The following is a 26,697-nucleotide window of genomic DNA, read 5'->3' as shown; positions in this document are numbered from 1 at the left end:
TTTTGTAATGTTCTTTCTCACTAATGTTTCGTTGTTGCAGAACTCATTGAGAGGAAGCCCCCTACCAAGCACACTCTCCCACTTCTACTGAAGCTTCACCAGACATCCACACTGCAAAAGCACAAATCGTAACGTGTTTGGTTGTGTCGTTTCTAGACAAGATCTCTCATTACGCTTAACACAAGCTACAATGGCCTGAAAAGCCAAGATATAAATCTCAATTCAAGATTTCACCAGCCAAAAATAAGGACTCTCTTGATTGTCATGAGTAAAAATGGCTGCCAATTCAGCAAGCGGAACAGAAACAAGTGTTTACATCTTATATCAAGAAACTTACCAGGAGAACTAGATTCATATGAGGACCTGGCAGGCTGATGTGGCTTAAATTAAGTGTAGAGAGATATTTTGACTGATAATGAGACGAGTACACTCAGTAAGATTTGAGTTTCGTAGTGCAATCCTGAAAGATGTTGAGCCACTGTAAAGTTGTGACACAAGGAAGTTAAAACAAATCCACAGAGATCCAGAAATGATCCACAGACTAGCAGTATTTCAAGGTGAGTGAATGATATGTCTACATACTGCATTATGAAAACACAATATATAATACCTGAAAAGAAAACAAATTTATTTGAGTTGTCTCATTTTTTGTTGTCGCACTGAGCTCTCATTCGAAAATCTGTTGTACCTTTTGAACCTGAAACACTACACAGATGGGATCAGGGAAGTGCTTTCTGCTGAAACACCATTAAAAACATGAGTCACTGACAATCTGTATTTAGTGGAGAACTGTTCAGTTTCAGTATTATTAACTTGTAGGTCTAAGTGGTGACTATTTACTGTTAAGAAAACAAGCTGCCTGTTCCTTTGAAATTATCACGATAAAAGATAACTTCTTGTTCCCACATTTAACACGTATAAATATAATCACGCTGCAGTCATCATCCTATCTTTAGAAAAACACACATCTACATTTATATTAGATCATTGCTCTTATGACAAAATAAATGTTAAAAGTGACATATCATGCAAAATGGACTTTTTAATGGTTCTTTACCTGAAATATGTGTCCCTGGCATGTCTACAAACCCCCCGAGAATGAAAAAAATCCATTCTGCCCCTGTTTTGATTTCTCCACCTTTCTGTAAATGTGTGATAAACGAGCCGTTTCAGACTTCCGTGTTTTTGTTACGTAACAACAATATCCGCTCTGTCACGGAGTCAGAGCTCGGAGCTCGTTCAGCCCATAGACTGTATAAAATAATACTGAATCCCCCCTCCGTTTTTCATTACCTGCACAAATGTGTGGTAACAAGGAGCTTAGGAGGGAGGCATGCTAGTTGTAGGCTGTCTTAATAAACACAAAGGTCAGTTTACTCCCCACGTCTGCAGATTTGAAGATCTAGTGGATGATTTTTATTTATCATGGATAAGTGCTAGCGCTAGTTAGCATAGCTACATAGCTACATGTCGTAGCTGTAGCTGTGTACCAAGACACACGTCGACACACTGACAAATAAAACAACAAGAAACACTAAATCTGTGACCAATCCTTCATAAAAGGTCCTGCTGCCTTTCTGGTAGAGGTCAGTTTTACTCCCCACGTCTGCAGATTTGAAGATCTAGTGGATGATTTTTATTTATCATGGATAAGTGCTAGCGCTAGTTAGCATAGCCACATAGCTACATGTTCGTAGCTGTGTACCAAGACACACGTCGACATACTGATAAATATAACAACAAGAAACACTAAATCTGTGACCAATCCTTCAGAAAGGTCCTGCTACAGGCGCCTCTCCGTCAGGATCAGATTCTGGATCAGATTCAGAGGGTTGAAGTAACGTGATCTCTGAGCAGCCGTGTATATTCAGCCAACGTGTAAACATTAGATCAACGTGCCAGAGAGCCGAGGCCCATCCACTTCCTGAGGGGGCGTGGTCAGAGAGAAAACAGACTGTTCTGAGGAGGAGTGAGGAAGAAGAGGGCTTTTCAGGCATGCCAAAATCGGATTTCAAAGCGTTTTTTTGAGCATAAACTTTAAAGACATGTTTTGGGGACCTCTTAGACCAATATATATTGATGAAAAAAGTGTGATATGTCACCTTTAAGTTCTCATAATGGTTTCCTAAATGTATTGTTGAATTAATGCCATTCCTGTGTCTCATAACATATAACATATCAGAACCAGGACTCGCTGTTAGATCATCTTACATGATAAAAATTCACAAGTTAAATAAAAGTCACATCTGGTGCACTTCCCTCATCATCAGTTTCTTGTATTTGAATACATTATTGATAAAGAGCGCGCTGTAGGGACGTCTGAGGGCATGTTCATCAGAGAGAAAATTACAGAGGATCAGCACAATTTACAAGTGACCTTGCTCAGGGGGACCTTTAAGCTTTTTTTTAATTCTTTTAAAGGTGTTTCAAACACACCTAGCAAAAAAGTGAAACACAATTCAGACTCTGTTTAACACCTGCTGCAACCAAAATGACTCAGAGGTTGATAACCAACACTAAAACAACAATCCTTCATGAAATTAACAATAGAAAAGAAAAAATAATCATAAGCATAAATAGACTGAGGAATATGAATGGCCTTCTGAGGAATTTCAGAGAAGAAATGCTGAACAAGGAAGCAATAGAATCTCTTCATGTAGAGGTAACCATAACAGTCAGTAGATATTTTATTCATTTTTATGTATATAGTTTATTTGTCAATGCAAGTTACATAGTACAACTTCTTCCTGTTACAAACAGCTACTACAGCTGTTTGTAACAGGCTGTAACAGCTGATGCTTCACATATAGAAATTACAGCTATTGCTAGTTTCCAACTCCTGTGCCTAGTTAGGCGTTTACTTTGTTAAAAGAAGATAGAAAGATATCAAGATTACATAGAATACCATACAATAACAATTGTGGAAAAAACAAAAGAAGACCAGAGGTTAGATAAAATTACACAAAACTAGCATAGATGATTATAGAAGATTAAACTCTCTCTCTTACTCCCCTCTATCCCTCTTTCAAGACCCAACTCGTTCGAGGCATGATGGCTGTCTAACATGAGTCTGGTTCTGCCTGAGGTTTCTGCCTGGACGTTTTTCCTCGCCATTGTAACTAGCTAAATACTGCAATGTGCAATGTTAATGATGGATTAAGGTGGGGTCAGACTGAGTCTTACCCTGTCTTGAAGTTGGGTCTCTGTTCATAATTTGACATAGAGGGGTCTAGACCTCCTATGTTTGTAAAAGCGTCTCGAGATAACGTTTGTTGTGATTTGGCGCTATACAAATAAAGATTGATTGATTGATTAAAAATGCTCACATTTCTGATGTAGCCTTAGCCACTCTTTAACACCTTTGTTAAAAGTCTTTATATGGTAAATGGCGCTTTTCTAGTCTTTCTGACCACTCAAAGCATTTTTTTACACTACACTTCACATTCACCCATTCATACCCACTCACTCACTGATGGTAGAGGCTGCTATGTAGTGAGGGACCATCAGTGTTAGCTAATCTCATTTTTTCACATTCGATTTGATTCGATTGATAGACGACCAACTCTACCCACTGAGCCACAGCCGCCCTTGTGTTATATATTTTAAAACAAGACACATTACAATCATAACTTTCACAATATTATTAAAATTACTGAATTCTTAAAACTAGGTAAATCCGGGTCCAACCACCTGACACATCTCTGAACAAAGTGCTTTTAGGATCCTGATGGAAAAGGCTGTTTGTGAATGGAGCTAAAATAACTTGTTAAATATGCAACTGTTTGTCTGCTCGGGCAGACTGAGATGTATTCCTGCACAGCACACTGCCAAGATCTTACTCCAGCCTTGGACTACAAAAAACCATGGAGTCAGAGTCTGCGCTAAAACGAAATAAATCTCAATGAATCATTTTCAACATAACAAGAGTTGAATTTTCTTGTAGTTTAAATTACACTCTGCTTGCAGACTCAAAGCCTGAGAAAGCAAGCATGCATCGTAAGAATTAAGTTCTTTTTCCAGTTCACTGATTCAGTATCCGCTGTAAATAGAAACTGCGGAACAGACCGCAGCATAGTATAAAATAAAAATATGATACAGATGGCTCAATTAAGAGGCGTAGATACACACACACGCACACGATCACACCATGAACGGTTCACTCCTGTGCTAAATCTCACAAACATAAAGGCATACACATACAAACAGACATAAACATGCATACTCTTTCTATCTAAATCTCCTCTACTCTTTCTCTCTCTCTCTCTCTCTCTCTCTCTCTCTCTCTCTCTCTCTCTCTCTCTCTCTCTCTCTCGCTCTCACACACACGCACACACACAAACACACCCACGAGGACATGTGGGAACAGATTAAGTCCAAATCAATGGCTGTGGCTGGACTGGGAGAGAGATTTCACCCAGGGTTCTCGTTAAGGTCTGACACATGCGGCAAAGGCTGGAGGGAGTGTTATTACCAGGGTGATGGTTGATAAGACACTCGTTTCTCCACGCTGCGTCCTGCGGGAAAATGCATCGTGCAGCCATGGAAACCATAAGGCTAGGTGTTATGCTATAATTGGGCCAGCGTTTTGAACGGTGCAGCTGCTCTGCCAGGTACGCCGCTGTCTTCAAATGAGAAATTAGAGTGGAGCCACAGCAGAGGAGATGCCACTGATTTCTGAGAGCGTTTTTTTTCTCCCTCAGTGGTTCCTTTTTGAATTGTTTGATCAAATGGAGTTACACAGAGAGGATTAGAGAAGTTTTACACAACAAAGTGCAGTGACAGCTGAAAAACAACAACTTATGGAGAATCTCACACACATATTGCGAGATAGTTACGATCAGTAATGTCTTTTTTTACATGCTGGGAACAAATTATTCTTTTAGTTTGGATCAAAACTGCATTAGGACACACAGCAGGCTACAAGATGGAGGAAGAAGACGAGGGAAAGAGAAGAAGAGGGGGAGGAGGGAGTAGGAGGAGAAGAAGGGAAAGATAGTCCTTGGCCAATCCCTGCTCAGTCTCTGTAACTTGGTTGATTACGATCAATTTCCCTGGTATCGATGGCCTCCCTGGCCCTGAGCTATACTCCCTCCTGCTCTTTGCATGGTACGTGCTTTGTGTACCATGACATGACTCACACTCCAACGCACCATCCACAACCCCGGGCACTCCCACCTGCAGTCCTGCGATCCTGGCCTTGAGGAATATCAACAGCTGGGTAACTGTGTGTTGGAGGAGGGATATAAACTAGCAATCAAAAAACATGAATGTTTCCGCTTCAGTGTGCTCAGAGTCAGTGTAAAATCTGCTTTAATGCTGTGTATTTTCACTGATTGTGAGTGCGGTTGATGTAAAAAAGTTTGGGTGGTGTTACTGCGGCAGAGCAGGAGGAAGAAGGGAGGCTTTTTTTTTTCCCCCCCTGTCAGGGCTGCTGAAGGATTGAGCTCTCGCTGAAAAACTCCGAGAGACAAGGTGGAAATGATGAGATGAAGTTTGGTCACGACGTGCTGGACTGAAAGCCCCCGAATCTGTATTTGTTCTGGGGAATGTGAAACTGTCCTCCCTCCGGCATGTGCGAGGGCGCATCCCGCTCGCTCTATCTCTGCACACTTGGCACGCTCTATCCGAATTAATTGCATCTCTGCGAGGGAGAGAGCGAGATGGATGGAGAGAGAGGGAGAGAGGTTTAGTCCTTCTGTTGGGCTGGTCTTGCTACAAGGGGAGTCATTTAAAATTCTGCCTCCCATGTGGCTCCTGGTTTTCACTTTAATGACCCCCCTCCTCTCCCCCTGCTTTTTACCCTGCTACTTTCGTGGGTTTGAGGCTGCAAGCTCGGCTTCCTACAGCTGCACGGTGCTGATACACATCTTACAAATAAATAATGCTTGTTTATTGAGCGGCATTAAGGCCATTAGTTACAAAATACAGTGTGCACCCTCTGTCACTCCCTCTATGCCTTTTCTTTGCTTCCTCTTTGTCACCAGACATCAACAATCCAACTTTCTGCTACCCGTTTTGCTTGCCAATTACTGTATGAGCACCAGCAATTCTCTGAGAAAATGGCCGCTGCACCTGTTGTCAAGCTGAAGGATCTTTGAATTAGTCTCGACGCTGGCCTGTGCTGTAAAAAAAAAATCCTCTTCTTTGTTTGGAAAATATGAAATCTTTTGTTTTTCTTTTGTTTACTGTGTGGACACGAGTGTCTGCTAAAGAATAATTCATAGAGTCAGGAACAGAGCACCAATATTGACCTTTCCTGATGACTTTAGATGTGCAGCTCTACATAAGGATGTGCCTGGGACTTTGTAGTTGTGTGTCTTTGTGTTGATGTGTGTTGGTGCATGTGTAGCAGAGGCAGCTGAAGGCCCTGTGGACGGTTAACTGCCGCAGTGTTTACCGGCACAACAGTGAGGCTTCGGAAGAGGCACGATAGGAAATGGCCTCAGTGAGATAAAGCTTTCTGCATAGCTCTCTGCAGGGGTCTCACACACACTCACGCACACGCACACACACACATATATCTCTCTGTGTGAGGTGGGGGGGGTAGAGTGGTGTGGGCTGTAGGACAGCGACGGCCCACAAGGTCAGAGTAGGCAGTGTATATGGTTGTTTTTCTCTGTTTTTTCCCCCTCTCTTTCTCAGCGGTGGAGCTGTGTGCAGCCTCCCCGGGTCTCTCCTCTATCTGGTCAATACCAGCACGCAGCTTCTGACGATCAATGGAGGGTCAATACCTCTCAGACGCCTGCCTCTTTGTGCTCTCACTGATTTAGCTACCACCTACCCTGGCCATCTTTTCTTTTTTTTTTACTTTTCCTTTCTCCCTCCTTGTTTTTTTATGACCCTGGCTCTCACTTAAATACGTGAACGTGCTGAAATTAAAGACACAGGAGTAAGTCTGAGCGGCAGAGTGCACGATTTCTGCCTTCAGCATAAACCTTCATTGGGTATTCATGCGATCACGGTGACCTATTGTCTGCAGAAATGTCCTTTCACCCTTTTCATTAGCTAAAAGTAAAACAAAAAGTCGTTTATCCCAGAGAGCCACAATGAATCACCCAAGTATGAAAAACATATCAACTAACCTCGCAGGCTCAATGATAGGATTATTCTAATAAGCAGTCCAGGCAGGCTACATAATGAGTCAGCCTGATTTACCTGTAGATGGGGCTAGATTGAGTCTCAAAAGTCCAAACTCTGATATAATGGAGCATGGAGCAGTTCATAAAGGACACTCAGTCATGTGCACAATCAGCTGACCCATGAGCACAAGTTACAATCAGACTCACAATAAGTCTGTCTGTTAAAGCCAAAGAGGCTCACACTCTTTCCTGCAGCACATTCACTCTGCTGCTGAAGATGATGATAATGGTTAGTGTTTCTGAAGCTTTCACTTCTCCCTCTAACTGCTTTTAAACAAAAACAAGGTCTTCTTAAGCCTGCTGACATTATACCTCTGGTTAATCTCTATATTAATGTGATGTTAAGTGGGTGAGGAGTCTCCATGTCTTTTGATGAAAATAGATGGATTATGGAGAGCAGATATCCCAGATCTTGACCCAGCTTTTGATTGGGATAAAGTCTGGGTTAACATTCTATTGACATCTATAGGAACCAAGACCATCAACAAATACATTACAAGTTTGTTCACAGAGTTTACTTAACACCAAGGAAGCTTTGTTCAATGAAAGTGATTTCTGATCCTACCTGCACTTTGTGCTCTGAGAATGCCTCCGGTACTTTTGCACACATGTTTTGGGAATGCCCTCCAGTTGCCATTTTTTGGGGGATGGTTGCCTCCAATCTATCTTAGATGTTTGAGATCAAGTTACCGCTTTTGCCTGCTACACTTGTATTAAATGATCTTGCTAATACAGGCTTAACAATTAATAAAAAAAGGTGATACTAGCTGGTCTCACAGCAGCAAAAAAGCTTATTGCAACACGCTGGAAACCCCTGCATATACTTTCATTTCGAGTATGGGTTCTAACGTACTTAGATATTGTGTACCTTGAACTCTCAACAGCCAGAGTTCACGGGGCAAAAGAGGCAAATATAGAGACTTGGCAAATGATTTCTACGAAACTCAAAACCCTTCTACATTGATTATGTTGATATATGGTGGCCTGGAACGGGGGAATGGGGTTGGGGGTTGGGATGAGGTTTTGGACTTAATTTTCTCATTATTGTCATTTATTAATATTGTTTTATTATATTGGCCACGGTTACATGATGTTTTGTAATTCAGAATCAATTATTCAGAATTAAATAATTTGGAATTAAAGTATTCTCCTTCGCGTTTACATGTAAATAGTAATTCCGAATTGAGGTTTACATGGAAAACACGTTTAATCGTCTCTGTTAAATTCAGCTTACGGTCTGGGGGTTGGGAAGGGTCCTGATTGGACAGCGGCAGGCGTGATTTATTTACGTCTACCGGAAGAAAACAGACTCCAGTTCCTGCTTGTTTTATTTTCGGTTACAACATGGAAGACCACACAATAGGTAGAATTTTCGCTTTGATTTTGATTATTGTTTTGAATAAGCAGCTGGACACAAACATACTGCTTCACTTTCGTCAGCTGAGGAGGAGAAGAGAGATAGATGACCGGAGAAGGGAGGCAGAAGACCGTACTTTGGCGAATCAAAGCCAACGGTTAGTGCAACAGCTGCTCTACCTCAGCCTGGAATATGTACCCGCCGGCGCGAAATATGTGCGTCATCGCGACAGGACAAGGGAACGAGCATGCGCAGAACAACAGGAATTAATTTAAAGCAGAATGAACGTATACATGATCGAGGAATTATTCAATTTAAAATCAGAATAAACCAGCCACTTATTTCGGATTTAAGTTTAATTCGGAATGATCATTTTCAATCTTTTTAAAGAGGATTTCATTTTAATTTTTGTTCTGGCTCTTCTCCCCTTATTTTTGTGAGGTTAACTTATTGCACAAGCATGATGTTTCTGCTTGTGCTGATCAATATATTGCTTGTATAACCTGCATACAAATATAAATAAAGTAAAAATTTGATCAAAAAAACTAACAGAAAAAACACTAAAGTCCCCCCTGAATTCGGATATTTCAGGGTTGACACTCTTCAACTGGAGTTTGGCCTTTGAGCATAGCAGCAACAGATGTATAACACTCTTAGAAAAAAACTCCCATCTCCATTTACCTCAGACTTTTGTTTTCAAGGACGACTGGACGTTTATGAACATTAACTGAAACATATTTTTTTTGTCATTGTTATTATTCAAAGAAAGATCACCCTGTATCCAACCTAACTCCACCCTGACAAATCGAGAGTTTTAATACGTTTATCATGGAAATAGTTGAAAGAAATCATTAGCACTCGTGGTGCAGCTGTTATTAGACTAACATTGTCGCAGAATAATGCCAGTGTGACATCTGTTGTTTTTCCACTATTGGCTGCAAGTTTTTCCCAGTGATCAACAAAACAACTCAACATCTCCTCACCAGAAGAAACAGAAAAGGAGGAAAACAGTTGTGGGGCCAAAAGAACATTTATTTTCCAAACAACTGTACACCAAATACAGAAACCAAACAGTAAGCTAAATAAAATATTCACATTAAACTGCCTTTTATACCACTTGAAATGTTTTCCTTATATATTAAATGAAATTATAATCCATTGTAGAAAATTAAACACTGATTTTCCAACTGAAGCCAAACACAGTAGGCCATGAAAAACACCCACAGTGCAATTTGGCATTGTTGCACAGGGAACCCAGTATTCTCGGCTAAGGAAATCAAGTGGGAATAAGCAAACAAATAAACTGAAACAAAAACCCAAACTCTATTTTGACAGCATCCAGGCCCTTTAATGATAATGTGGACCAAAGGTAGCTATCTTTAGCTTCAAGAGCCATTCAGTAGCTATTAATATGAAGAGCATCATTAGGAGTAATGAAAGACAGAGACAAGTTTAGATGAACAACATGGAGCTGTTCTATCTGTAATAATGTGTGAGGTTTATCGAGTGGTTGTGTAAAATATGATATGAATATGTGACAGTCACGATTGTTCACCTCATATCCATCCCAGCAAACACTTGTCAGACTGTGATGCCTTGTCTTTGGCCAAGAATGGTGTGATCAGACTTTTATAAGTGCTGTACGCTAGAATGAAGTGGCAGGGAAAGAATTACTATAGAACAAAATGAAAAAACATGTTCAATGTGGGGTTTTAAATGCACTGTCACTGCCCAATATCCACAACAATAATTGGCAATATTTAAGTCCTGTATTTATTACATCTAATTTTAAGTTTGTACTTTCTTTGATAAAATATAACATTTCCTCACATTTTTTTTTCTATCTATTTCAGTCTAAAGTCTTGTCAATCTCTTTGATCCCAACATTCAGGGTAGTTCCAGTGATTTTGGGCCCCGTGAAAAAAATACCTCAGTTAGCCCCACCACTTAACTACCACAACTTACTTTTCAAGACCCCTTTCAGTCATGGACACTTAAAGTCATCAGAACTTTTCTCCCTTCTACAAAGCCCCTGAATACACAGCACCTTCAAATCCATACACAACCTTGCCCCTCCATATCTCTTTGACCTCCTCCATACTGCCACACCCGTCCACACCCTCAGATCCTTCTCCTTCATCCATCTCACTGTCCCCCCTGCTCGCCTTGTTACCATGGGGTGCAGAGCCTTCAGCCGCTCTGCTCCCCAGCTCTGGAACTCTCTCTCACCTGACCTACGTAATACTGACTCACTCCCATATTTTAAATTCAAACTCAAAACTCATCTGTTTAAACTGGCTTACTCCATCTGACCACAACTCCACTGTCCATTCTTTAAAACTTTTTAAATTGTATTTTATTTACTGTTTGTTATTTAAACTCTGTTTGTTTTAATGATGTAAGAAGTCATGCTCAAGGCATGATTGTCAGCCTGGCAATACATTGGAAATAAGTGTTGAAAGAAACACAGTTACTGTGTGCTCAGGGAGGTAAAGTGCTAAACTCCAGGTGGTAGCCAGTTGTCTTGAAGAAGGAAGCAAAACTAGTTGAAAAAGAGGGGAAGCCAGGGGGGCTGTCTTCAGGTACACTAGCTTGAGTCAAGGAAGCTATTAACGTCTTAAAATTAGTAATCAGGAAAAAGAAACGACAATCCGTTTCAACCCTCAAGGAGTCTCCATCAGGGCGTGGTCGTTATGAATGTTATGCCCTGTACAATTAAAGGCTTTTTAAACCAATTCCTTTAATCAAGCTAGTGTGCCTGAAGACAGCCCCCATGGCTTCCCCCCCTTTTTGGAAATGAATGTTGTTGAGAAATCCTGTATTCTGGAGGTTTTGGCTGACAGGACAGCTATCTGGTAACCTATGTTTTTGATGAACGTGCATGAAATGACATTAATCCTAACAGTGTCATATTTCACCATTGACTCTACATTAGAATTGGGCTATTGGGCCAAAAGTAGTAGTCTGAGGCTTCATTAACTTTTCTCTTTTATTACTTTGATTATTGAATTAAAAAGGAAGAGTCCAATAACCAACTCTTAATTTCAAGAGTAGAACTGAATGCACTATATTGTGTTAAAAACTGATGGGATGGAATCAAGTGGCAACCTCCTGTCTCAAACTATGAAGCCCATGTGGAAGTGTTATAAACTGCAATTCATCGAGAATCCGCTTGAGGCTGTCTGCAGAAAAAACGGAAACCACACCAATTCAAAAAAGACAATCTTTGCAGCATTAATAAACATGTTTACAGCCTGGTTCAAAAAACGGCCTGGCCCTATGTAGCTCATTTCTCTATCGGCACACACTGTACGGGGGGTGAACTTTTTTCTAACGTGACGGTTCAGAAGATATTAAGATTACGAGTTTTTGCCCAAATAAGGACATGACTGACTTGGCTCCTGTACGGGAACACAGAGCTGTTGGCTAGGAGGCTCAAACCCTGCCTCTTTGCCTGGTTGAGTTCCACATTTCCAATATGGCTGCCTCCGTTGATTGGCTTCAAAACAGCTCTCAGGAACAGATGGGTGACGTCACGGATACTACGTTCATTATTTATACAGTCTATAGATAGGATGTTATTATTAGCTGTTGTTTGATGATAAATAATGAGTTATCATTTTCATTAAATGTTAAACAATAGCAAATGTTAGATAACTGAATTTATAATGATTACTCAGTTTACCTTCAATTATAAAACGTACAACCTGGAACCTTTGGGTATACTCACACTGAGCGTGTTGTCAGAGAGATGCTGTGTAGATGTGCTCTGTAACAGTTGAAGCATGAAACAGAAACACACATCTCACACATTCTCCTTCACCTTGGCATCTCTCTCTCAGCAGCTGTCAAACACTGACCCATAAAATTGCTTCACTCATTATCACATCAGACCTACTTATCTCCACCTCCTGACCTGCTCCCGACCTCACCTTTTCACAGATGCAGCAACTTTGCTCTCCACGGTGGTAAAATGTAGGTGTCAGACTACAGCATCTGCCTTGCCGAATAACCAGTCAGTCAACTCATCTAGTCGGGTTCATTCAAGCTATTTTTTTTTTTTTTTTTGTATTTTTTTTTTATTGGCAACCGTAGAGCAATTACAAACATTTTGCTTTGTGCTTGTCTTGACAATTATACATTATCAGAATCTGGTGAAACAGATCAGCAAGTGGAGTGGAAGTAATAATAGTGAAAATATTAAAAAATAATTATAGTAATAAACAAATAAAAATGAATAAAATAATATGAAATAAATAAATAAAAATATCATTGAAACCTTGAATCCTTGAATCTTGAATATATACATGAACAATATTAAGAATGTTAATAATATCCCCCCCAAAAATAAATTAAATTAAATTAAATTAACATCACCTAGGTTCAAATCAATTGCCATCAGCTTCATCAATCACAAGTAATAGGAAAATAAGTGAAATACAATAAATAACAAGATCATAAGATAATAATCAATATGGAAAATTACACTTTTGTTTTTGTTTTGTTTTTTAAACCTGAAATTTCTCACCTCTAAAGTGTGTAAATATTTCACATGAAGATACATCGAGTTCCTTCCCCACTAGTGGTGTTTCACAGGCATCAATTGCTGGTACCAAACAGAACTATTTACAACATAAAACAACTGGGAGGAATGGTAATATTCAAGTTATGGATATGTCTCACATTCAAGCTATTTCAAAGGCCTTTTTTAAATGAACCTTCACAGAGCCAAAAGAGGTGTGAATTATTTTATGTCTGCCCCAGTAAGTGGGACTAATGAAGAATATTGTGTAGGAAGAGAGGGGATCAATCACTCATATATTTTTTCCTGTCACACAGATATGGAAACAATAAAACTACTCCAAATGTTTCCTTAAAACATAATTTCTACTTGTATGGAACAAATCTATTCCTGTGCTGCTGATTTTCAACACATGCAAACCTTTTTTTACTTAATAAGAAACTGATTGGTGGTCATCTGACAAGCCATGAACAAAGTCGAGCTGCGAACTGCTGTGTGAGACTGGTGGAGAGCAGGTCAAGACACACGAAAGGTTTCATTAAAAATCTGAGTAATTCCACCAAATTTTAATCAAATACAAACGTATAAAAGTAGAACCAAAGAAAAATGCTTGGAAATGTGTGGACAGAGGGTAGCAGCATTCAGTCACAGTAACATGTAACTCCCTCACACACACACACACACACACACACACACACACACACACACACACACACACACACACACACACACACACACGCTCTGACAAAGGTCTTTGTGGTAGATCATGTCTAAAAGAAAGAAAAGAAACAGAGAAATAAAGGAAGAATGAAACATTGAGAGACTATAATTATTTTTTTAAAGTTAGTTTTGGTGTCCTTGAACACTCCAAGTAATAGTGAATAACCCACAGAGAGAACACTTTACAAGAGTTGACTCTGTAGATTTGTTTCAGCATCTCGGGAACAGGTTTAAGTTGAAGAAGCATCAATCAAATCAGATTTTTGACCCCTGTGAATCTCCTGCAGCATTTGACTTACATCCTCTCTCCCTAAAATGACAGATGATTGGAGGGCCCCTATGGAGCCCAGTGACTTTATGGTAATTGTCATTACTGGGGTTGGAGTGCGTGCGTGACTGACGCCATTAGAGAAAGTGCAATTACAGTAGGCTTTGGTGACCTTGCTGACTAGTGGAGGTCAGGGCTTCTCATTAGAGTGTGGTGGAAGGCAGCCCGGTGTCTCCACTGTGCCAATCAATAAGAGCGGAGCATGGTCGGCGCTAATCATAGCTTTGACGCAGCCTCACGCCCTGCCGCCCCCCATCACCGCACATCCCCACCAGCCTCCGTTCCACCTTTTAGCTCCCTTATTACCACAGCGCCAGCACCTTTTTCACTCCCCTAGCACTGAATGGCAGATATACTCATGGGCGTGAGAGTGGGGGAACAGACAGGCTGACTTCCTAGGCCCTAATGGAAGAATGGGGGCAATGATGGGCTTGAAATTAAAATTCAGTATTTACTTAATTTTTTTCTTTCAGTCATAACTTTTTTAAAGTGAAATAAAATCATCTGAATCAATTAACATTGTTCTCAAATCTTCAGTAGGAAAGATGTGGAGTCTCTCTCTGAGACTCCTCTCACCCCTACCAAATGATTAAAATGGTTCAGTCTGCCCCGCAATAGGATTCATCTAACTGCAGTCAAAAGAGCAAGTGACTGACGTTGGAGCATCGTGTCTTCCCCTAAAAGAGATAAAACAGAGTATCAGAAAGAGAAGAAAGGAAAAAGCAGTCTGGGGAAATTGTTTTTTTCTTTAACAAGACCGCTCCACCCTTTGCTTCCGTCTCACCCTGTCAGGATTCTATTTGGCATGAACACTGACTCACTAAACATTATCCCTTACATAGACATATTGTATAACTGTCTAGGAAGAAGAGTGACAATTCAGGATCAGTTTTTTTGGTACTCTCATATCGACACAAAAAATACTCCTGCTGTCTTTCAACTGTAACTCTTTCATATTTGTTATCATATTTGGCAAGAAATCAAAGCTGGTGACAAGCATCAAGATAACCAAATACAAACACACAATCTTCTCAAATTGTCCCATTTTTTTCCTTTTTTTAATACTTCATAAATAGGTAACAGTTGTAATTTGAAAGTGTTTCATTAAAAGTTAAAATTACTGACAGTATAGTTTCAATTTACTCAAGATGTTAAACAGCTAACAAATGTGTACTCATCACATTTCGGGCGTGTCCTGACTTCTTTGACTGGGGAGGCCAAACTGGGGCACTGTCATAGGCTGGAGTATCTGTGCAGGCACACAAATTAGTAGCATTGACCCACTCTGTCTTCACTTCTTCACTATGCCTCAACACTACCATTTAAGTATCATACGATATTCCTGTGAATATAACTAAGCCCATCAGAGCGACACAGATTTTCTGAGCTTAAATCTGTAAAGGGTCAAAAAACAAGAAGTTGGTCAAAATTTCAATTGAAGGCACTAACAAGATAAAATGTGCTTCATTTCAGGATAAAGAAATATACTGCTTACCTGTTAGGACATCCTTAATAGTGGATTTTGACTATGGATTGTATAAATAATGGACGTAGTCTCCGTGACGTCATACATCTGTTCCTGAGCGCTGTTTTGAAGCCAATCGACGGAGGCAGCCATATTGGAAATGCGGAACTCAACCAGGCATAGTGTGACGTAAAGAGGCGGAGTTTGAGCCTCTTAGCCAACAGCTATCAATCAATCAATCAATCAATCCTTATTTGTATAGCGCCAAATCACAACAAACGTTATCTCAAGACGCTTTTACAAACATATGAGGTCTAGACCACTCTGTCAAATTATGAACAGAGACCCAACTTCAAGACAGGGTAAGACTCAGTCTGACAGCTATGTGTTCCCGTCTGGGAGTCAAGTCAGTCACGTCCTTATTTGGGCAAAAACTCGTAATCTTAATATCTTCTGAACCGTGGCATTAGAAGAAATTCACTCCCCCGTACAGTGTGTGCCGATAGAGAGATTAGCTACGTAGGGCCAAGCCTTTTTTTGAACCAGGCTGTAAACATGTTTATTAATGCTGCAAAGATTGTCTTTTTTGAATTGGTGTGTATGTGGTTTCTGATTTTTCTGCAGCCAGCCTCAAGAGGATTCTTGATGTATTGCAGTTTATAACACTTCAGCATGGGCTTCATAGTTTGAGACCGGAGGTTGCGGCTTAATTTTGACACAAGTCCCACCTTTGATAAGGGAAATAACCAATCGCAGAATTATGGAGTGGCACCCAGGGTGGCCAATTATGTTTCAATGGGGGGCCACTGCCACCCCTGGCCACCTCTAGAGACACACAAGGTTTACCTGACATGGTATTTACCATCTTTCATTCACTGAGAGCTTACAGAAAGGCGCAACATACAGTACATCGATACACACTTTAGAACATATGTTAAAGGTGTTAATGTTGCTGCAGCACTCACTTTTTAGTGTTGCCGTAAAATCTGTGTGTAAGTACAGTCAGGTGAATATGGCTTGTTTTAAGTCTATTAGGACTGGACTTTCACTTGAAATAAGACAAAAACACATGTTTAGTTTTGAGTTTATGCAGTGTACGGCAGGATTCAGCTGGTGTCTAAACCTGCACAATTAAAAAGGGGATTACAACAGAGGAAACTTTTCAGATATAGATGCTCTCATGTAAACAAGGATTACCAGTCTTTGTGGATAACGTTTTCCATCCTGCACATAGACTACAACTCACCACTATAGTCTTGTCCTTAACCTCAAGGAGGATAAATCAATGCTGATGTATCAAAGACAGAAAGCTCATGTCTTAAATGATCAGCAGCCATTGTGTGTTTACTGCGCATAATGTTCTTCTCCCAGGATGTTACTGTGCTAACGTAGGTGTAACCTCACCACTGAGAGGGATGATTAAGCTTCTGTAGTTGTCGATTATTTAATGTGAAATAATAAGTGCATTTTAATTTCTGGAACTTCACTGGCATTATTGAAAATAGTAGTGGAGTTAGAATAACGCATCACTCACAACACTAGACTTCAGGTAGAGTCTTTTGATAAAATATGAACTGGCAGCAGTTTGCTGATTGCATTGATTCTACAAACTGTAGTCTCACAGCAACAAATACAAAACAAGTCAATGTCATAAACTTCCCAGGTGAACTTTTTCTTTGTATTTTTCTCACCTGTCTTCTAAGGAGATGCATGATTAATATGCTGAGGAATTGCTAAAGCCTTGGGTTTCTAAGTGTGTGTAGCAGTGTGCTGTGTCCACGCCAGTGTGAGGTATGCAGTGTGGCTCGGGGGCAAGCAGTCAGGCAAACAGGCTGTGAGCCAGTTGTCTGCAGGGACAGAGGGGGGAGGGGCGGTCGACCAGAAGACTCTGGATCAGCCGCAGCTCTTTCCTCACTGTTTGCACTCTAGTGGTTGAGTCACCAGACCTGCAGATTAAATCAAAGGCCCCCTTCGACAAAGACTGCCAATTATGCCCAGATGAGATGCCCCCCACACCGCGGCCTTCGTGTCCCCACCCGAGTTTCGTCCTTCTCTGCTCTCTTTTATCTTGCTCCCACTCTTTTCTCCTTGCTCTGTCTGACTTATTTTTTCCAGGACTCGGTCAGATGGGAAAACATGGTGTTGCATCTCTGACTTTCTCTTAGTGTCTGTGCAACTCTCACTGAAGACTGAAGACAGATCTATAAAGGTTTTCGGTTTAGAGATGGCCACTGTAAGTGCAGCAGAGGTGTAAAACTAGCATCCCATGGCTATTGTGGCTTTTTGTGTCATGTTTGCTTGGAGACAGGTTGTGTAATTTTGATAACGAGATCAGGAGGGACAGGGGTTTGAGCTTTTAGCCATTCCAGCAGTTCCTCTTACGATAAATTATCATCAACTATTAGTTCTATTGCAATAAAATATAACCCAGACATTTATGGTCACTGAAGAGGCTGAATTCTACTAACTTTGGTGATTGCTTTACTGTTTGTTATAAAACCATTATCATATCAAAATGTTACATTTTCCATTACTTTGGATTTTAACCAAATACTTTAAAGATGAACTACCCTCCATAAGCTCTAAAGATACATCTGTTAGTGCTTATCCATATTTCCACCATGCTAAAGTGTTAATACACACATGTATTCAGCTGTTTGCCTGAGAGTATATTAATGAGGCTTTTTCTGTTGGGACTAAGGCGGACAGTAATGATAAAAAGATCAATCATTTCAAGATATGCAACGTGTGTGGTTCAAAAAAAGAGCTATGGACAGCCTCTAAAAGAAGTAAAGTTGTACTATGTGAACACGATCACTAGCATTCTCGTCCAGCTAAAGAATTAGCCGTGAGTGTTTCTTGTCTAGCTTTGATGACTTGGTTGTTTTCCAAACCCCGCTCCTCCAATCTCGAGCCGACATGTACAAAGTCAAGAAAAAGATAGTTGACAAAATGCTAGCTACATCCAGTCTTTGTTGTGAACATGGTAACCTAGTACCTGAATCATCAGAATGTTAGCATTGTCATTGCGTGTGTGATAGCAGGATTATATTTGCATTAAGCAAAGGTTACTGGTTGTAATGAGGTACTGATAATTTGGGATTCCAGCAGACAGCAGTAGCTTTGGAGGGCTTTTGATAAGATGATTAATAGCTAATAGCTAGTTTGGGATTCTTGACCAGTGAGTATATAAAATAAAAGTGAAAGTCGTCCAATGATAATAAAAAAAGATGCAATTTAAGTAACATATTACATGCTTCACCCAATGTGCAGCTTGAGCATACTGCTAACACTTTCACCTTATGGCTGGCACACATTACAGGATTCTTCAAACCTTCACACATTTAGAGACCACACACTTGATGATAACAAAAGACAGATCACACAATATCTCTCTCTTCTGATCTTATAGTGTGCGGTGTGCACAACGGAGCACACCACACACTAACCGATTCTTCAGCAGAGTATCAGGTTCTTCACGCTCAATATTCCAAATCTTGCGTAGTAAAATGGGATTTCCCTGGAAACAAACATGGCGGACGAACAGGAAGAAGCAATGATGATTGTTTTCGGCCTCTTACTTTCCGAAAAAACACACACCAAAAAGACCAGTTGGTCTTCCATTTCGGAGGTCAAGAGACTTTTGTTTTCACCGGCGCCATGTTTTTGTTTGATTTTACTTCCTCTTCTGTCAGTCAGCGGAGTCAGCTCACATCTTGGTTGGCTTTTGTGTGCGTGCACGGCTCCTCTCGGAGCATCCCACACACTACAGGATTTCTAGTAGCAAATATTAAACATGTTCATTATTTACGATCTCTCCTTCTGAGGCCTTCCGAGCTGCTCTGACTGGACAAAATCTCTCTTAACACACCCCACACCACAGGAAAATGTGGTCTGTCATCAGACAATCGGGCCTTTGCTGGCTTTGATCGTAAGGGGGAGATCGGGACAAAAATCAGCCCGTTTATCCTGTAGTATGTACCTGCCTTTACTTATGCTGGTTCAACTTGGCATGGTGGTTTTTCAAACACCTCTATTTTTATTTTTATTGATAGAAAGACACTGTGTTATATTGCCCAAGCTTTTCCAACATAACTCTGTCTGCTTCAACATAACTACATATTAGCAATAAACAACACTGACAAGTCTACACTACTAAAGTGAAGCTACAGCTAGCTGGCAGTCAACTGTCAGCAATTTTATAAAATTACCAAAATGAAGCACCCTCTTTTTCTGACTTCACCTGGCAGTTTAGCTGAATCCTGTTGAAACATAAATAAAGTGAAAAAAAGTGTAGTTTCGTTTTAAAAAGAGCTTATTATTTCCAGTACACTACTGTTAGAGCAGATGTTCCTCTTGGTAAACAGTGCATTCATTAGGGTCTATTTTCAGTCACAGCTTTGGTGCTCAGTGATTATTTATGTGGGATTGACCTGAAACAATCTAATGCATCCATGTTCGTGTTTATATAGAAAAACATCACCTGGTGCAAAGGATGTGACTCATTGATCTGCTTGTTTTGATGTGTTTTTCAGGAGGCATTGGAGCTCTGGGGGTGCAGAGGAATGAGCTATATCAGGATTTGGCTTCACAGGTGACGCTCTAGGATTCATTCATTGTTGATTTTGGTATTCAGATGATAATTCACCGAGACTAGAAAACTATCTAATACCACTTCATTCATCCTTTGGCTATAGTCGGCATTATGTTACCGATAAATGACAATACAGAACAGTTCATGGAGGTTGTGTGTCACATGTAAAATCATTCTACGCCCTGATAGATGCTCCAATGTGAGAGATGTGTAGCCAGTGTTTCAACTTTCAACATAAAAACTATTTTAAAATGTAAAAGGTAGATTTCTCATAGGCTATGTTCACACTGCAGACAAAAGTGTCCCAAATCAGATTTTTTCAAATCAGATTTAGACCACTTCCATATGTGGTCTTGAATCAGAAACAGATCTGTTTTTTTTTTTCAATGCAACCTCAGTGTGAACGGCCAAGGTGTATTTGATGTGCATTTGATACTTTCATTTTATAGCGACACACGTCACAATTCTGCGTGGCGGTAGCCTTGCAAAAATGGAGGATAGCTACGATGGAGCGCCTCAATTGAGTGTCCTGCCGAAGGAGTCTTGGGGAGAGCTGCTGACAGATGTTATTGAAAGTTGCCTACGATATCTGGAAGTTTTGAATAAACTCTGTCTCTGTGAAACTATTAACGTCGCAGACCAACCACTCCTGACTCCATGTCCACATCAACGTAGACCTTTCAATCGTATTTGCGGCCACAGCTCCGCCAAAAGCCGAAACAAGCAATTTGGCTCTCTTTTTCTTTATACTTGACCTCCTCTTCACCTGGTCATTCATTCTCCGGCTCCCATTGCACAAAAACTTTGTAACAAAGGCGAAAATGCTGACTTCCTTCATGTTTACGTTTGTGAAACAGCTGCATGTGACGTCATTGTTACTGTTCTTTTGCACATGCGGGGCAGTTCGGAGATGCAAACAGTTCACACTGGAATCGGATACAGGTCACATTATAGATGGTAATGTGAACAGGCAAACAAAAAATCGGATCTGAGCATGAAGCCTTGCAATGTGAACGTAACCAAAGAGCACTGTGAGCTAAATAAGATAAAGGTCATGATGTTGTATGATAAAACTAAATGTTAGGACACCCTGGGTTGAGGTATCTTCCAAAAGGGCCCAACAAAGAAAACATCACACCTACCTTTCATTTTTTACCCATCCTTACATCTGTCAAACACTCAAGACAAATCCTTCCTGATAAATAAATCTTTTACTTCACATTTATGATGTGTTATGAGCATAAACATAAGTCCTGAACAGAGACTGCACATGTGGAAGTGGTCGGGAATCTCATAAAATATAAATCTTGCTGAATTCGAAACAAACTAAACAAACATCAAGTGGTGAGTCATATTGGGAGGAGGCTTTTTTTTAAACTTACCTGAATGTGGGCTGTGTTTTATGCCTAGTATTTACATTAACCCAACAGAAGCACAAATCTAAGGTAATGTTAGAGTAATTCACACCTATTAGATTTTATAAGAAGGTCTTCAAAATATCTGTGTGATATTTGCCACCCTACCTGTTAGGTGTACCAAATCTTTCTGCACCCAATAATGATCTAACTAGTAAAGGCATAACCGGATTCTACATGGACTGTCCAGCCCTCCTTCTTTGTGGTGTTGTCTATGAGTCGCTCCATCCACAGGCTGTCTGTAGTTGTTGGTAATGGATTGTAAACCCTGGTGCAGGCACACAGGGCTGCCGAGGGAGCCGCACCCCCACATACCTCCAGGCAATGCTCCAGCCCTGCACGCCGCTCGCACTCTCTGCCCTGCTTCTCTCTCCTGCTCGGCCCTTCTTTCTCTGGTTAGCTCTCAGCTCAGCCCACAGACTCCTCTAGTGTTTATTCCTCCAAAATGCTACAGTGACCCTCTCTGTGCAGCTTCAATAGCAGAGTCACTGACTATCTTTAGATGTCTACAGAAAATGCATCGAGTAAATTTATCCTTCCAAACATCCTTCAGTCGACCTCTTACTTCTGTGAAGTTATGATTTTGATATTCTGTGTATTTTTCTAGAGATACTTCTCATCAATTTGAAGTAACAAACATTTATCCCTAATTAGAAATAATTTAACTATAAGTAGACATATATATATGTATCAAATTCTGTCCAAATTTGCATGTATATTGTCTTACTCATAATAAAAGAGTCAATTTATCAGCAATATATCATAGTGGAAACCCAGTTCCTCGATTAAAAATGAATATAACTTCCTCTGAAGTTATTTATTCTTCATTAAAGAAGTTTTTTGTTGAGTTTTTTTTATCGTTTTTTATACACATCAATAGCTTTATTATACTGTACTATCCACCAGGTGTTACCATTTAAAAAAAAAATCTTAATTTTAGACATTTACACATATACTCCAACAACGTATTCCAAATGTGACTCTCTCCTCTGCTGCATGAAGGATTAGTGTGGAGCTCAGAGACTCATGAATATCATGGAGCAGGCGCTCAGGAGAGGATACAGAGAGAACGCCACCAAGCCAAAAGCAGCTCAACAAGGCAATCAGACTGGAGAGTCAGGTTGCCAACAATGACTCATACTACAGGAAAAGACTCCTCACTTCTCCTTTCTCTCACTCTGTCTCCTCCGTTCAGCCTCCCCCATACAGAGAGGAGACTATTTTACCACAGAAGATGTAATCTGAGTCATCAGTGGCAACATTTGTTTGTAAGTGTATGATATATATAAAAATCTTGTGATGCGGTGTCTTCCCCCCTTTTGCAGTATCATATTTCAAAGTTTTAAAGATATCCGCTCTCCCTTCCACCCAATGAATCATCCTGTTGAAGAGGGCGGGGTCACCATGATGCAAAGACACACAGGTGCAGAGAAAATTATGTTTTTGAAGATAACAAACAGCTGTGTACTTTGCACTGTGGGGTGCTTCCTGTGACACAGACAACACCTGCAAATATTACAGGCGAGAATACAGAATACTGTTATAGATTTAGACTATTCTTACATCTTTACAGTTGCCTTTTTTTAAATGTAGGTCATACAGGTGAACTAGAATGGAGAACAGAACTGTAGCATTTAAGGAAGGTATATTTATAATATACAGTTCAATAAAAGGTTTAAAGTCAGTTATGATGACAGAATCAGGACTGAATGGCCTGCATCCTTAAAAGCTCTCCAATGCTTAACCCTAGAACACTATCCCTAAAATTAGTAACACCATCACTAACACCGGGTGTTTTTACACGATATAATATAACCAATAAAAAGTACTTTTCATCAAAATATGACAATACATGACAATTAGAGTAGTGTTCTTTTTTAAAAACTGTGTCATGTCCAATGTATCATAGGGGGACCCTATAAAAATGCTCCAAATTTACTGAAAATTTGGGACCAAAATCTTCTAAAACAAAAAATGATGAAACTGGAGACTTCGGTTCATCCATACCTGGGATATTTGAGACTTCCCTGGTGAAGGTACAGTCTCCTTGACACACAAACAGCTGCAGGAGAGAGAAACAAACAAGGGTTTAAATCACCCGAACACGTGCCTGTAGGAAAAAGCGGGTTTTGGAGTAGGGAAACATCCACGCCTTCAAAGACGTATAAGACGATGCTGAAGCTACCCAAGGACCCATGACACTGAGACAAACGCAACATAATGGAAATCGTGTACATGTGTTTGCTCGGGTGAAAATCACCCAGCGATAGATAGTGTTCTAGGGTTAATGTTGCTATGTTTGCACTCCACTTCCCTTGGTAGTGACAGTTAAGTCAATAGAACATAAAAACAACTGATAGAAATGTTGTCCGAGCATTAGCAGCAGCTCTAGACCTGAAAAACAAATTTGTTTAGCTTCCCTTCAATAAGAACCCCCACCACTCTTAATGAGTTAGTATCAAGACTTTTTTATTTGCCACTGCCTTCCTATCTTAGCTTATTTTAACTCGCTTCAAATTTTAAATTTTAAATTTACTTTTAATATATTTCTAATTTTCCTTTTCTTCTCTATGTTTCATTATATTTTTAATTTGAATTGTGTTCTTTTATGCTTGTTTGAATGTTTCCAATGCTTTTAATGTTTTAATGTAAAGCACATTGAGTTGCCCTTGTGTATGAAATGCGCTATACAAATAAACTTGCCTTGCCTTAAAACGCTAGACTGCATTTGGTTTGAATGAAACATAGGTGCTACTAATGCAAAACACAGCCCTTAATAGCCAGTAAAAGAACATGTCAATGATTGTAGTTTCATTAATGACAAAATAAGTTATATCATCAGCATAAACATGTAACTTGAGACTGTGTTTAGTAAAATAAAGGACTGATTTTTTTTCTTTTAAAGATTATTTTCAAACACTTATTCCTATACTGAAAGATATGACAGTGGAACGAGTAGAAAACTGGGGAAAGAGCATGGAATGGTATGTGATAAAGGGCTAGGAGTTGGAATCCAAACCAGGTTGCCTGCTTTGAAGACTAGCCTCTGAACATGAAGTGCTTGATTAAACTGCGGACCTAAACCAGCACCCAAGCACCTCATTTCTAACATTCTCCAGAATATAAGCTTATAATAAATAGAACCAGCTTTGTATTCCTTCAAAAATTACTTATGCATCTAATTACTTGATGTAAAGATTTCTACTTTTCTGTCTGATCTTGAAACTCAGCTAACACTCAAACAATATGCTGAGGATGCACCGTTTTCCATTCATGGTCATTCCTATATTTCAGATAGGTGGTCACAGTTCACGTGGGAAGATGAGATTTACTTTACTTACATTTTTAACAATGAAAACTTTTACTATATAGCAGAAAGTTTCCATTTTGTGACTGCCTATATGACAAAACAACACGTGAGTAAGAAAACTTTGGAGCCATACCCTGGATCCCATTAGAAACTCAAGAACTACAAACGTATGCCTGACAAGAGTCTACAGCCTTTAAATGGGCATTAAAAACTCAAACTTCATATCATTACGCCCCCCCCCCCCTAAGTAACATTAAGTCCATAATTTAATAGTAGTTTCCTCATATTCTGTGTCACTGGTTTGACCATTTGCAGCAGCCCGGTCACACTAACAATGCTGGGGAAGGGAAAAGAAATGTCCTGGTCTGAGTGGGTCTATTTTTCAGTGGTGGAGACAGATGCTTGTTTACTGGCCTCATTATGTCAGCAGCTGTCCTGAGCGGGTCACACCGTGGTCCTCTGTCCACCTACTGAGACCCATAAGTCCTGCACCTGGCCATGGACACACAGTGAAAGGTTTCAGATGCGAGAAAAGCTCAAGAGGTTCTTTCTTTAAATTGCTGCCACTTCTGCCTCTGTGTGTCGAAGTGTAATTGGAGTACTGAATAAATAATGGCTTAATGTTGGAGGTCATTTAAAGGTGTTATGTGTACATAGGTATTATAGTTCTATTTAGTCATAATTAAATGATTTGACCTCTTCTGTAGGAGGATGATACATTGTGTGTTTCCTGGGAATTCAAAGTGATTCATGTCTCTTGAATGAAACCCTGTTACGGGATACAAATATACTTTTATATTACACTGAAATCAGCTTTTTTATTCATTATTTCAGTGTTTGTATAATAATTATCCCTAGAAAGGAAACAACTGTTATGAGTGAGAAAATATTGCATTTTTAAAAATTAACAGTGATTAAAAGATATTAATTTTTAAAGGCTTTTTCACTCTCATTGTAGAGTTTATTTGCACTTAAGCTGTTTCTTCCACGTTAGATTCTGTGATTCTTCATCAATTTTGGTTCCTGATGTCTCGTATTTAAATCAGTTTCATGCACAATTTTATCAAATCTATACAAGTTAACACCAAAATATGAATATATAGGTGTCTATGTGTCTTTCAAGGCGTGCTTTTGCCCCAAATGCATCCCTGAATGTGTTGTTTTTCCTCTCCGCAGTCCCCACATCTATAATCCCTTTTATTGAAATCCGTGTCACCTGCCGCCTGCGCAGTCCAGCACCCTGAAGCATTAGACGGCTGGCAAAGTGACGGGCACTGCAGTGAGCGGAGAGAGAGGAGGAGACATGACCACGGTGTCTTTTATTTAGTAGGCTCTAAAATTTAGACAAATTTGAGGCTTATTTCTGTGTAAATTGGAGTGGAAGTGTACAAGAAGTGTTCCCATTCCAGTCAGTAAAAATACCCAAATTTCCTCTCACAGTGGTACCAAATTTTCACAGTTAGCTTGACATCTTCCTGTTGTTATGGTAGCACATTGTCACCAGGTCTACCCACACTGTTGGTCAGCGGGATCGAGTCATGGTGGGCATCTTGGCTGGACGCTTGTTGCCTGTTTTCCAAACGTGTATCTGCATTTTCCTCTTCCTTTAAAAGCATGCAGTAACACCAGCATGAGCATTGTGTTTGGGGGAAAGATTGAGATGGAGAGGGTGAGGTAGCCCACGCCACGAGGGAGGAGGAGAGAAGACAGAGTGAACGAGAGAAAGGGAGAAAGCCAGAGGGGGAGAGAGGAGGAAGAGGGGAGGATTGAGCAGCGAGGCAATTTTGCAAACCTGTGACACATTAATTATTAACAAAGTCGGGCTAAATGCGTAAACTCTCCCTCCC

This window comes from Notolabrus celidotus, chromosome 5, assembly GCF_009762535.1.
Source record: "Notolabrus celidotus isolate fNotCel1 chromosome 5, fNotCel1.pri, whole genome shotgun sequence".
Classification (NCBI taxonomy): Eukaryota; Metazoa; Chordata; class Actinopteri; order Labriformes; family Labridae; genus Notolabrus; species Notolabrus celidotus.
The sequence above is the reverse complement of the archived record's forward strand: the minus strand, read 5'-3'. Positions refer to the sequence as shown.